Raw genomic sequence first — 9,922 nt, 5'->3', positions numbered from 1 at the left:
GAGAAGCAGAGACACATGCTTTCTATTTTCTTGTCAACAAAACACCTCCAAGAAATTAAACCCTATTTTCTCTAGAAATTTTCAGCACCATTTCTTTCCCTCCCATCTTGAAGAGGAGGGGAAGGAATGCCTCAGAGATGATGGCAAAAGAACACCCCCTTGGAGGGATTTTTACATGCAGAAATTGGGGCTGAAGTGTAACAGCGACAGTCACTTTTATTAAAGTTTCATTAGATTGTGGAGACCATTACAGGCTGCAGCAGTTAAACATTGGTCTGGAGTCTGTTTCCTACCAACATAATAGCAAATAAAGGTGATGTTGTTTTCAGTAGAGTTTGGCTGTGCTGCTGTCCTCACAGCAGAGCTAGACTGAACCCGGGAGTATCCAGAGATCATTTCTCACTACACCAAAGCCGTCAGTCCTCAGATACGTAGCAAAAGCAATGCCCACATAAAGCTTTAGTTGTCACTGTGGCTTTGTCTCTACTCTCTGTCCATCAACTGACCCAGGGGTCAATTTGCCATGGTCAAATAACTTCCGTGTTTTGTCCTCTCCCCTGTCTCCTATACTGGAGAGAACCACAGAACCACGGAACAGCCCATGTTGGAAGGGACCTTGTATGATCATCTGGTCCAGCGTTTCACGGGAAAGGGAGACAAGCTGAGGTTATCTAGTATCCCTCTCCTATTGCATCTGGAGAACTTCCAGTGATGGGGACTCAACCATATCCCGGGGGAGGTTGTCCAGTGAATAATTATTTTGACTGTAAAAATCCCTGTATCAAGATGAAACTTCTTCTGGAGCAACTTGTACCTATTGCCCCTTCTTCCCTGCCTCTGCCCCCTTCTCTTTGTACCCCTTGCCCCTTCTGTTTGTCCTGACAAATACTACATAGAAGGGGACAATCCCATCTCTCAGCCTGTCATTCACCAGGGCCTCATTCTCCCAGCCTGTACTGGGCCCTTTTGCTATGTTGACCTGGGTGCAGGACCTTGCACTTGTCTTTGTTAGACTCCATACATCAAACAAGAGAGGATCTGAGGGCCCTTGTGGGCGCAGCTGTTTTAAAACAGAGATTCTCTGTGCAATCCAGATGTTTAAAGTGATCCCTCTTCTCTTTTGGCTTTGCCTTCTGTTTTGTTAGTTGAGAAGAAAGGCAAGAACCTTTCCAAAGGCAGGGGCCTTGTCCTAATGTCCTAGTGTGGAGTTATTCTGCCCTCCCCTTCAGCTAAGGAAAGAAATACTAACTTGGAGTGAAATACTAACTTGGAGTGTGGTTGAAGTTCCTTTTAAATGCATAATGGTAAAATTGGACATCATTAAGTGCCCACATGTCATCTGTGGGTAAGTTTTGGTGTAATCTGATCCACAGCCCTCATTGTTCAAAGAACATGGGCAGAAGTTTTGCTTTGAGGGTTTTAATGTTTGAAGGAATGCCTTAGTCAAACAAAACTGTGTTTCTGAGCTTCTCCCTCCTGAATGCCAACCATATGTAGTCTAGCCCAGCTCATTGGGGAAAGGCGTGTGGAGGGTGAGATTTCTTCTTCGTACCAGTCAAAAAAAAAGAGTTCTGCTTCAGAAATTGCACCTGAACACAAGTGTAACGAGAATTGCTCATCTCCCAGTGAGGGCAAGCCTGTACACTTACACACAGTTTGGACTGGAGGAAAGCAGTCTGAATATTTTATTTATTCCTCTCATATCCCTTTATGTTTCAAGATTACCTATCTAAAAAGAATTCCCCTCATCTTTATTTTAAGAGAGGCTGTGATGTGCCGTGTTGGCTCCTCCAACTAGTTTCATCTTGCAGTAACCTGTGCTAATGAAAAGCAATGCTTTCTCAGTGCTCAGTGGTAGGTGAAAGAATGATACCTATCTGATGATCCTAGTAAGCATTCAATTGTATTATTATAGGATGCTTGGGGAGACACTGAACAATGTGCACCTGAAATCTTCAAATCCCTCCTTTCTCGCTGGAGGAGGGAAGTCTTTCTCTTGGAGAAACTTAGTTCAGAAGTAGCCCCCGCAGGACAACTGAGATTCGCAGTGCCTGTTTGTAAGGAGACATTTCCCTTCCTCGGTACCTATGGAGCCTGGCACATTGTGCTCCGCTCCAGTCACAGACCTGGGAATTCAAAGTGTGAGAAGACACTTGCCAATTTCATCTCCCTGCATCTAGCAGCCTCTTTTTAACGGCAGAAGAATGCCTGCATTTCCGCATCAGTTTAATAGTTTGCCTGTAGATCCACCTCCCTTCCTATCACAAAGAAATCATTGTGTCCTGCTGTGTAATTAATACGCATGTACAGTGTGGCAAACATTTTCCTGTAGACTGCTTATTTGGCCTGTAAATTACAGGAAATCCTATACAATACACCTGGGAGCCCTGCAGCTTGAAATTAGAATACAAACCATCCCCACCTCCTCTTGCTTGGCCAGCTCACCAGGCAGATTCTGAAACTCTCGTTTTGTTTGGAGGTGCAATAAATCCCGATAGCAACAAACTCGCTTCAAGTCAGCTTCAAAATACTACAGGTTTTAAGTCCAAAATGAAACCACTTTATGGCTCACAGAATTACTACAAAGGGATGAAGCCGCCCGGAGGTTTCCAGTTGTGGATTTTGTTCTGACACACATGCACCATACAAATTTGTAACGAAATCCCTACAGTTTCAGGTATATTGGCAGTAAAATCGATGGCCAAGCCTTAGTTCTGTGTGATGTCACATCTATATGAGCCCTGAGATAGCATTAAAATAGCAACAGATGTAGCTTATTGTAGACTCATTGACTTTTTAAAGGGAAGCTCTCTATTTTCCCTTCCACATTGATACTCTGTGCATCCCAGTGACACAAGAGCCTGCCAGGGAAATGATGGTGCCGACTGCCAGAGCGTAGTGACCACCAGTCCTCAGTAGTTGGGTGCAGACTAATTACAGTGCATCACTTCCCTTTGATTTGTGGTGTGTGTGGACAGCAGGTTTTCCTCCAGCAATGGGTTGCAGGGGATATCTCCAATCTCCCGATGGTTTCTGACCTCCGTGCTGCAAAACGTGTGGCTTTATCTCTTGCAGTTGAATAAATACTCCAGTTCAGGAAGGCTACAGGAGTTTGGGGAACAGACTGTAGAGCTCGTAGCTCTCCAGTGCTCTGCGGGCTGCTGACAGCTCTGGTGAAAGCTGCTTCCCCAGAGCGCTCTGCCAGACATAAGCACATCCCTACAGGTGAGAGGGGTGAGCCAGGCTCTTGGAAGCTCTCTCCTGGCTCCAGCTCCTTCTCTCTCAAAGTGGGAATGGCAGTTACATCTGTTTGCTAGTAAGCATCAGAGACCAGCAAATTTCCATCACTAAGAAGATCTGTTAAAAAGAGAGGCAGGCCAAATCCTGCTCTCCTTTTCAGCGTATTACATCTAATCAAAACTCACACTGTATGGCTGTTGAGTTTGACAATCAGTTCAAAACCCATGCCCTCCTGATGTGTAATAAGAGTAAGTTTGTATGCAGCATTCCTGGGTAGCTGTGCTTGGTGGAGCAGGCCCATTAGGTATTCCTCTTTGGCATGGATGGTTGATTTGGCTGAGGAAGCAGGGAGTAATGGAAAAACTAAATCTAACTGGTTGAACCCAGCTGTGTATTTCTTACTATTGTATTTCTAACTTCTCTCCATCAAAGGTACCTTCCTGACCCTGGGCACTTCAGCAAGATGTTATTCCCAAGGTTTGAATAGGAGTTTATAAACACATAGGAACTGCTGAGAAGGGAGATCTTCTCAGGTCTGGGCTTCATCAGTGCCTCAGAAACACCAAATGCTGTTGCTTTGTAAGGCTTCTGATGCACTGGTGTCATTGGAAGCTGTTACTTTAAAGCCATGATGTCACTGTGGAGAAATATGATGTCAGGGCTGTAAAAGAAGGGAATAAAACTTGCTAAAATTCCTTTTCACATTTAGAACTTTCTATTTTCCATTGAACAGAAAATACTCTGTTCTCTTCCCTGTGACCTTCACCTTCTTTATAAGTACCCCTGCCAAGAGCGCTAAGGGTACACAGGAACCACCATTCCCCTTCTCCCTGTGGGAATATAGCTACCTTTTATTACTAGAACTAGTTCTGTCTTTAATGGTTTTGCAGTAAAAGTTAAAAAAAAGAGTGTGAGAGAGAAGAAGAAAGTGGCCTTTTTAACTACTACAAGAGGTATTAAATAGTCGGCCAACCTCTGGAATCACTTCTCGTTTTCCATGAAGCAGAGTAAGGAGTGTTATGGAGGGTTTTTTGGGTAAAGTTTATTGGAACTTCACAGTAGGACTACAAAAATGTGGATACTCTGATTGTTTTTGTTTAATAAGACTCAGGGCTCCTGGCTCTACCTTGCTTTAAAGTCTTATTGCCCCTTAAATTGTCTCCAGGATTCGAGGCTACGGTTTAAAAACCTGACTCACATGAATATCATTTTGTCTTACACTGCAAGGCACTGTGTACCTTTCATATTTACTCAGCTCCATGAAACTATGTGGCTTCTTGCAGGGTCTTGTGCTGATGTCATGGGTGATTCATGTGTCCTTTTCACAGATCACTTGTCCAAAAACATGGGAAAAGAGAGCTTGAATGGACACCAACAGTTACAGATGTGGACTGTGACTATATATCTGCAGGTCTGATTTGGGTGGGTAGCTGTAAAAAGGTAAATCATGGTTTGGTTTTCAACTGCTTCCTCCTCTCCGGGTAATGATGCAGTCACCAGCTTCGGCTTCTTGGACTGTTCCCATCCTTTGACATGACAGTGGCTCAGCTCTCACCAGGAATGAGCAAAGCCATTAGGAACAGATGAAATGACTCAAGCTCCCATTAGGCTTCAACCAGGCCTGTTTGTAGCAGCTGAAGTATGTTGTACTTCAATCTTTTCCTTTATTTCTTGTCCGTGGTTTTTAATTTCTGGCTGTCTCCTATGAGGTTTTGCCACTGGGTCTCCCACTGGAAGCACAGGTATGTAAACCAATAAGAAACAGGTAGTGAAATAAAAACTGCAGACAAGCCACATTTTGCATGTCCAAGAGTCCCAACTAAATATCACTATTTCCTGAGCTCACATGAAGCAAATTCAAAGCCTTTTGGTCTTGTCCTTTGCTGATTCTTATGTTATGGTCATGCTGAAAATGGCCTAATGTTTAATCATTGATTCACCTCTCTGAAGGCTTATTTCAGTCATGGGCTTGCCACAACTCTGTTGAAAAGCTGGTTGGGCTAAAGGTATGCCTGTGGCCAGCACCAAGATATCCCCTGTTTTGGGGTCTTAGGAGTTCAAATCACAGGTCTGGAACCTAGCCCAGCTACGTGTGGTGGGTAGAACCCCACTACACCTCCTCCACTTAGTGGAAACAGTTTATAGACGCTTACTCAGGGGCTAACAAGGACCACTTCCTTATGAGGGATGTTCTGTCAAAGGTGGAACCAAGTTTTACATGGTGTGTTTGAGAACAGCTTGTTTGGGCAGCCTTTCAAGCCCTCTTCTAAACCTTCATTGATGAAAGCTGACTTTTCCTCATATATCAGTGTTCCTGACCAGGTACTCATCCTTAGTCCCACACACCATACCTGTCTCATGTTGCTGGTGAGGCCACGTACTCGATCTGTTACTCTGCCAAAAACCTTCGCTGAGTGCTGAATCCAGTCCTGATTTGGAGCTGACACTAGAAAGGGAAAAGGCTGGGTTGCATTGATGCAAGAAGAGAAGTTAGCAATTAAAGGCAGAAAAACCTGAGAATGCATTTAAGAGTGGTTCAGTCTTTGGTAGACCTTGTTCTCACGCAAGTTTTGGGGGCAATATTTTAGACAGAGCTTCTTTGATGATGCTGTGGGTGTCAGATTAAAAGGACAAGTAAAATAAATATTTTTTCTATGTGCTACTGGTTAGATTATCTTGTTTAAAATAAGACTTTTATCATCTAGCTGTTTTTCTAACTAGCCTAGAATTGCCAGAGGCTCAGCGAGCTTGGTAGTACTTCTGGTCGGTGAAAGCATCATGATAGGAATGGATATTCCCAACCTTGCACAACTCTAATTAAGAGTAATTCGCAGTAATGGACTTTGGCTGCAGGCTAAATAAATACCACTCCTGAATATTTCCCTTAAATCATGCAGGATTGTGTTAATTGAAACTCTCACATCTTCTTCTACATCGAATCCAACTCTGTGCTCTCCAGTTCCTGCCTTCTTTTGTGTGTTGCTGAGGTGCATCTGTTAACAGCAGTGTAATTAAAGGCTCGGCTCTGTTACCTTTCAAATCTGTTGTTGCAGGGGTTACACATTGCCTGGCTCCGAAAACCTGTCTTTGAGCTGAAACATGGCATGCAAAGTTGCTGCAGAAGTGAGATCTTTTTTTTACCAATTGAAAAGTAACTCTCTTTAGTACTTTCTGAGGTGCTGGCTGCAACTGCTGCAGAATTTCAGGCAGAGGACAGCAATGAAATGTATTGAATAACAGCATCACACTGCAGCATTCAGAGGACTGAATTTGTAGGCCCTCAGATTTTCCTCAGGCAAGCTTTTTTTTGTTTCATAGAATCGCAGAATGGTTTGGTTTGGAAAGGACCTTAAGATCATCCAATTCCAGCCCCTGCCATGGGCAGTGACACCTCACACTAGACCATGTTGACCAAGGCTCTGTCCAACCTGGCCTTGAACACTGCCAGGGATGGGGTATTTACCACTTCTTTGGGCAGCCTGTTCCAGGGCTTCCCCAACCTCAAAGGGAAGAACTCCTTCCTTATATCTAACCTGAACTTACCCTGTTTAAGTTTGAACCCATCACCCCTTGTCCTATCACTACAGTCCCTGATGAAGAGTCCCTCTCCAGCATCTCTCTCTCAAGAAGGAGAGGAGGTAGAATGACTGAAACCTAGTTTTGAGTAAAAGACTTTGAATGAATGGCAAGTTGAGAGGAGGGAGACACCTGAGAGAGCTCCTCAGCTCCTGCCACATTGCAGAGCACTGTTGGCATCAGTAAACCTGTTGTTTCCCTTGTCTTCCTTTCTTGGATGAAACTTAACTTCACTGTATTGCTGCTGAGCATCCTTAAAGGACTCCTATTGAATTCAAAATCTGGGATATGTTTCCAGCCAAGTGCAGGGAAGCAAGGAAGCACAGTGATGATAGGTGGAAGCACCTATCAAGGAAAGGCAGCAATGTCACCTTTTGCTTTGCGAAGTGCATGCATACAGAAGGTTGGTGATTTGGGGGAACAAAATGGAAAGGAAGAATGACTAGTCCTGCCAAGCGGGAGAGGACAAATCCATCAGGAAATTAGCAACATTCTCAGGTTTCTTGTGGTCGTTGCCAATAGCGGAGGAAATAAAATGCAGAAAGAAAGAAAGGAACTTAAGTGTGCTTAGCACAGGATTCACAGGAAAAGAAGAGATTAGGGTCAGGTTTTCAAAGGCATAGGCAATGGGTTTCCTACCTCAGCTTTACAGACACACATTGCTCCACAGCACTGGCAGATGCTCATGCGGACCTACTTCTGTGCTCACAGCATGGATGTTAGGCGGTGGTGGACTAACTGCACATGGGTGATTTCCCACCCTAGGACAGCACTTGCATTTGACCATCTATCATTTTGGTGTCTATATACACTTTGGGTCCTGATTTTGCCTCCAAGAGCCTCTCTTTTGTGTTCTTTCGGAAGAGCAAATACAAGGAGCAGGTCGGCCTCTGAGGAGGTTCTGGCAGCACAATAAAATTGGCTCATGACATGTGAAGCCCTGTAACCATGCAGTGCAATGCCACCAGCAGTCTTTGGGGTCATCTAGGAGGGGCAGACCATCAGAGACTGCACACAGGCCAAACTAAGCCTTTCCTCCCTCCTGTATTGAAGGTGTGGATGGAGGAGGGAAGTAAACATGGCTTTGCCCAGCTCTTCCCTACACATATAACACAGCTGCAGCAAGATTCAGCCCTAGCTCCTTAACTGCAAATTTGCCATCTGTGCTTCAGCCAGAGCAAGGAGCTAGAGGATAACAGGGGCTGTTGTGTGTGTGCCTGGATGCCAGGCATGACAGCAAGAAGGATACTGCTTCAACTGTAATACCCCTTGCTTTTAGCGAGTTCAAGTCAAAAACTGGCTGGTATCTGATCAGAAGGTGGGATGCTTTTTTATTATTATTATTTTTTAATATGGTTTAATTATATTGAGATGATACTGGGGGTTCAGTAAGCACTGGCTTGAAAATTAACTGAATTATGAAAGCTGAAATGTGGCTGGCAGCATCAGTTAATGACAAGGTCGCCACCACTGTCATATTCAAAAGAAATGTTACACTTGAATGAGGCTGAGATGGCTGCACTGTCCCATGGTTCCAGGTAGAGAAAATGAAGCAAGGGCTCCTTGGGTACTGTTTCATCCCATGTTTGAATCTAATGCATTCTTTTTTCAGCTCATTTTGGTTCTGCTGCGTTCCCTCAACATATGGAGTCCCTAGATATTAAGCCGTAACATGGAAACTTTGGGGGCTGGGAATCGCAGATCATGAATAGATTGAAGAGTCCCACTAAATGCTCCCTTGGGTTGTTTGTGTAAAGATTAATTTTTTGTTGTTTCTGCCTTTTTTTTTTTTTCAGAAATCAAGTAAGTCTAGAATTATTTTTGCCTTAGAGGCCAGAATAGGGAATAGACTTTTAGCATGCCTTGCACACCAGCACATGAATGCATAGAGATGCATCTCAGGAATGGACTCAGAAAGGTATTGTTAATTGCAAGGGGGAAGTGTAAGAGAGCCTGTTGGAGATACAGGAGACATTAACTGTTAAGTTCTTGATGTTTGCACACTATTTAATTTAAAGCCCTTATTTCATAATTTAATCAAACCAGAAGATAACGACTGCGCTTGACCCTCTGCTACCAAAGCCAGGTAGAGCGGGATTAGTCCTGGTATTATTCAGCTGGTGACAGAGTAACTAAGGGGAGAGGTTACTCAGAGCCCACTCTCTTGTTGAGCTTGCTGTTTAAGCTCCACCGTAAGGCTGAAATTAAGCAGTACTCTACTTGTCTGATGTGCTTTTAAAATGAGTTAATGGCAAGTTTTGGAAAATAAGAATCTTTCCAGGACTGAAGCCATACTTTGACCCAAACCCCAAGCTCAGCCATAATTAGGGCACATACCTTGTTGGAAACAAACTAGAACAGTAACCCAGGTAGGTGGATGTCTGATAGCTCCCAGAGCTGCTTCAGCACAAAAGCCAACAAGCTGCTTTCTCTGGCTATTTAAGATACCAGCAGATAGGTGGTAACAACCAACTGGAGGGCCTTAAAATCCGAACCCACACGAGCTATTTGCAGAGTGAATGTATCTCTCTCATTAGACTGAAAGAGGTCAAGGCACTTTGCTTCTCTTCCCTTGCCTCCCATCACAAAGTCTTACTTGGAGCCCTCTCTGAAGCTGCAATACATCTGACAATCTGTACTAAAGCTCGCAGCTCATCTTCCTTTCCAAACCTTTTTGGGACACCAGGATACAGATGTTATCAGGCCTCTCCGCATGAATGTCAGGTAGCAAGAGTAGTTTCTGAGAACTGCAGTGGTGAATGTTCAAGGCAGCTTCAGCTGAATGCTTTGCTGGACCTCCACAATGTCCTGCTAAAAACATTGTGACTTCTATCAGGAAGACTCCGCTCATTTACTTTCAGATCTTTCTTTGTCACTGTGCTAGGATTAGGGCAAAGAGTGCATGTTTTCAGCCTTCTCCGTGATGTAAAGTGCTCCAGACTGGGAGCACGTCAGAAACTCCTTTCTCAGGATGCCAAGGTTGATGCGGTTGTGCGTTTACTGCCACCCATTTCCATGTTTCCAGCGTTTGCAGTTGGGGAGAGGGAGGTCAGGATGAGGGACTCTTCATCAGGGACTGTAGTGACAGGACAAGGGTGATGGGCTC

This window comes from Lathamus discolor, chromosome 5 (genome assembly GCF_037157495.1).
Source record: "Lathamus discolor isolate bLatDis1 chromosome 5, bLatDis1.hap1, whole genome shotgun sequence".
Lineage (NCBI taxonomy): Eukaryota > Metazoa > Chordata > Aves > Psittaciformes > Psittacidae > Lathamus > Lathamus discolor.
The sequence above is the reverse complement of the archived record's forward strand: the minus strand, read 5'-3'. Positions refer to the sequence as shown.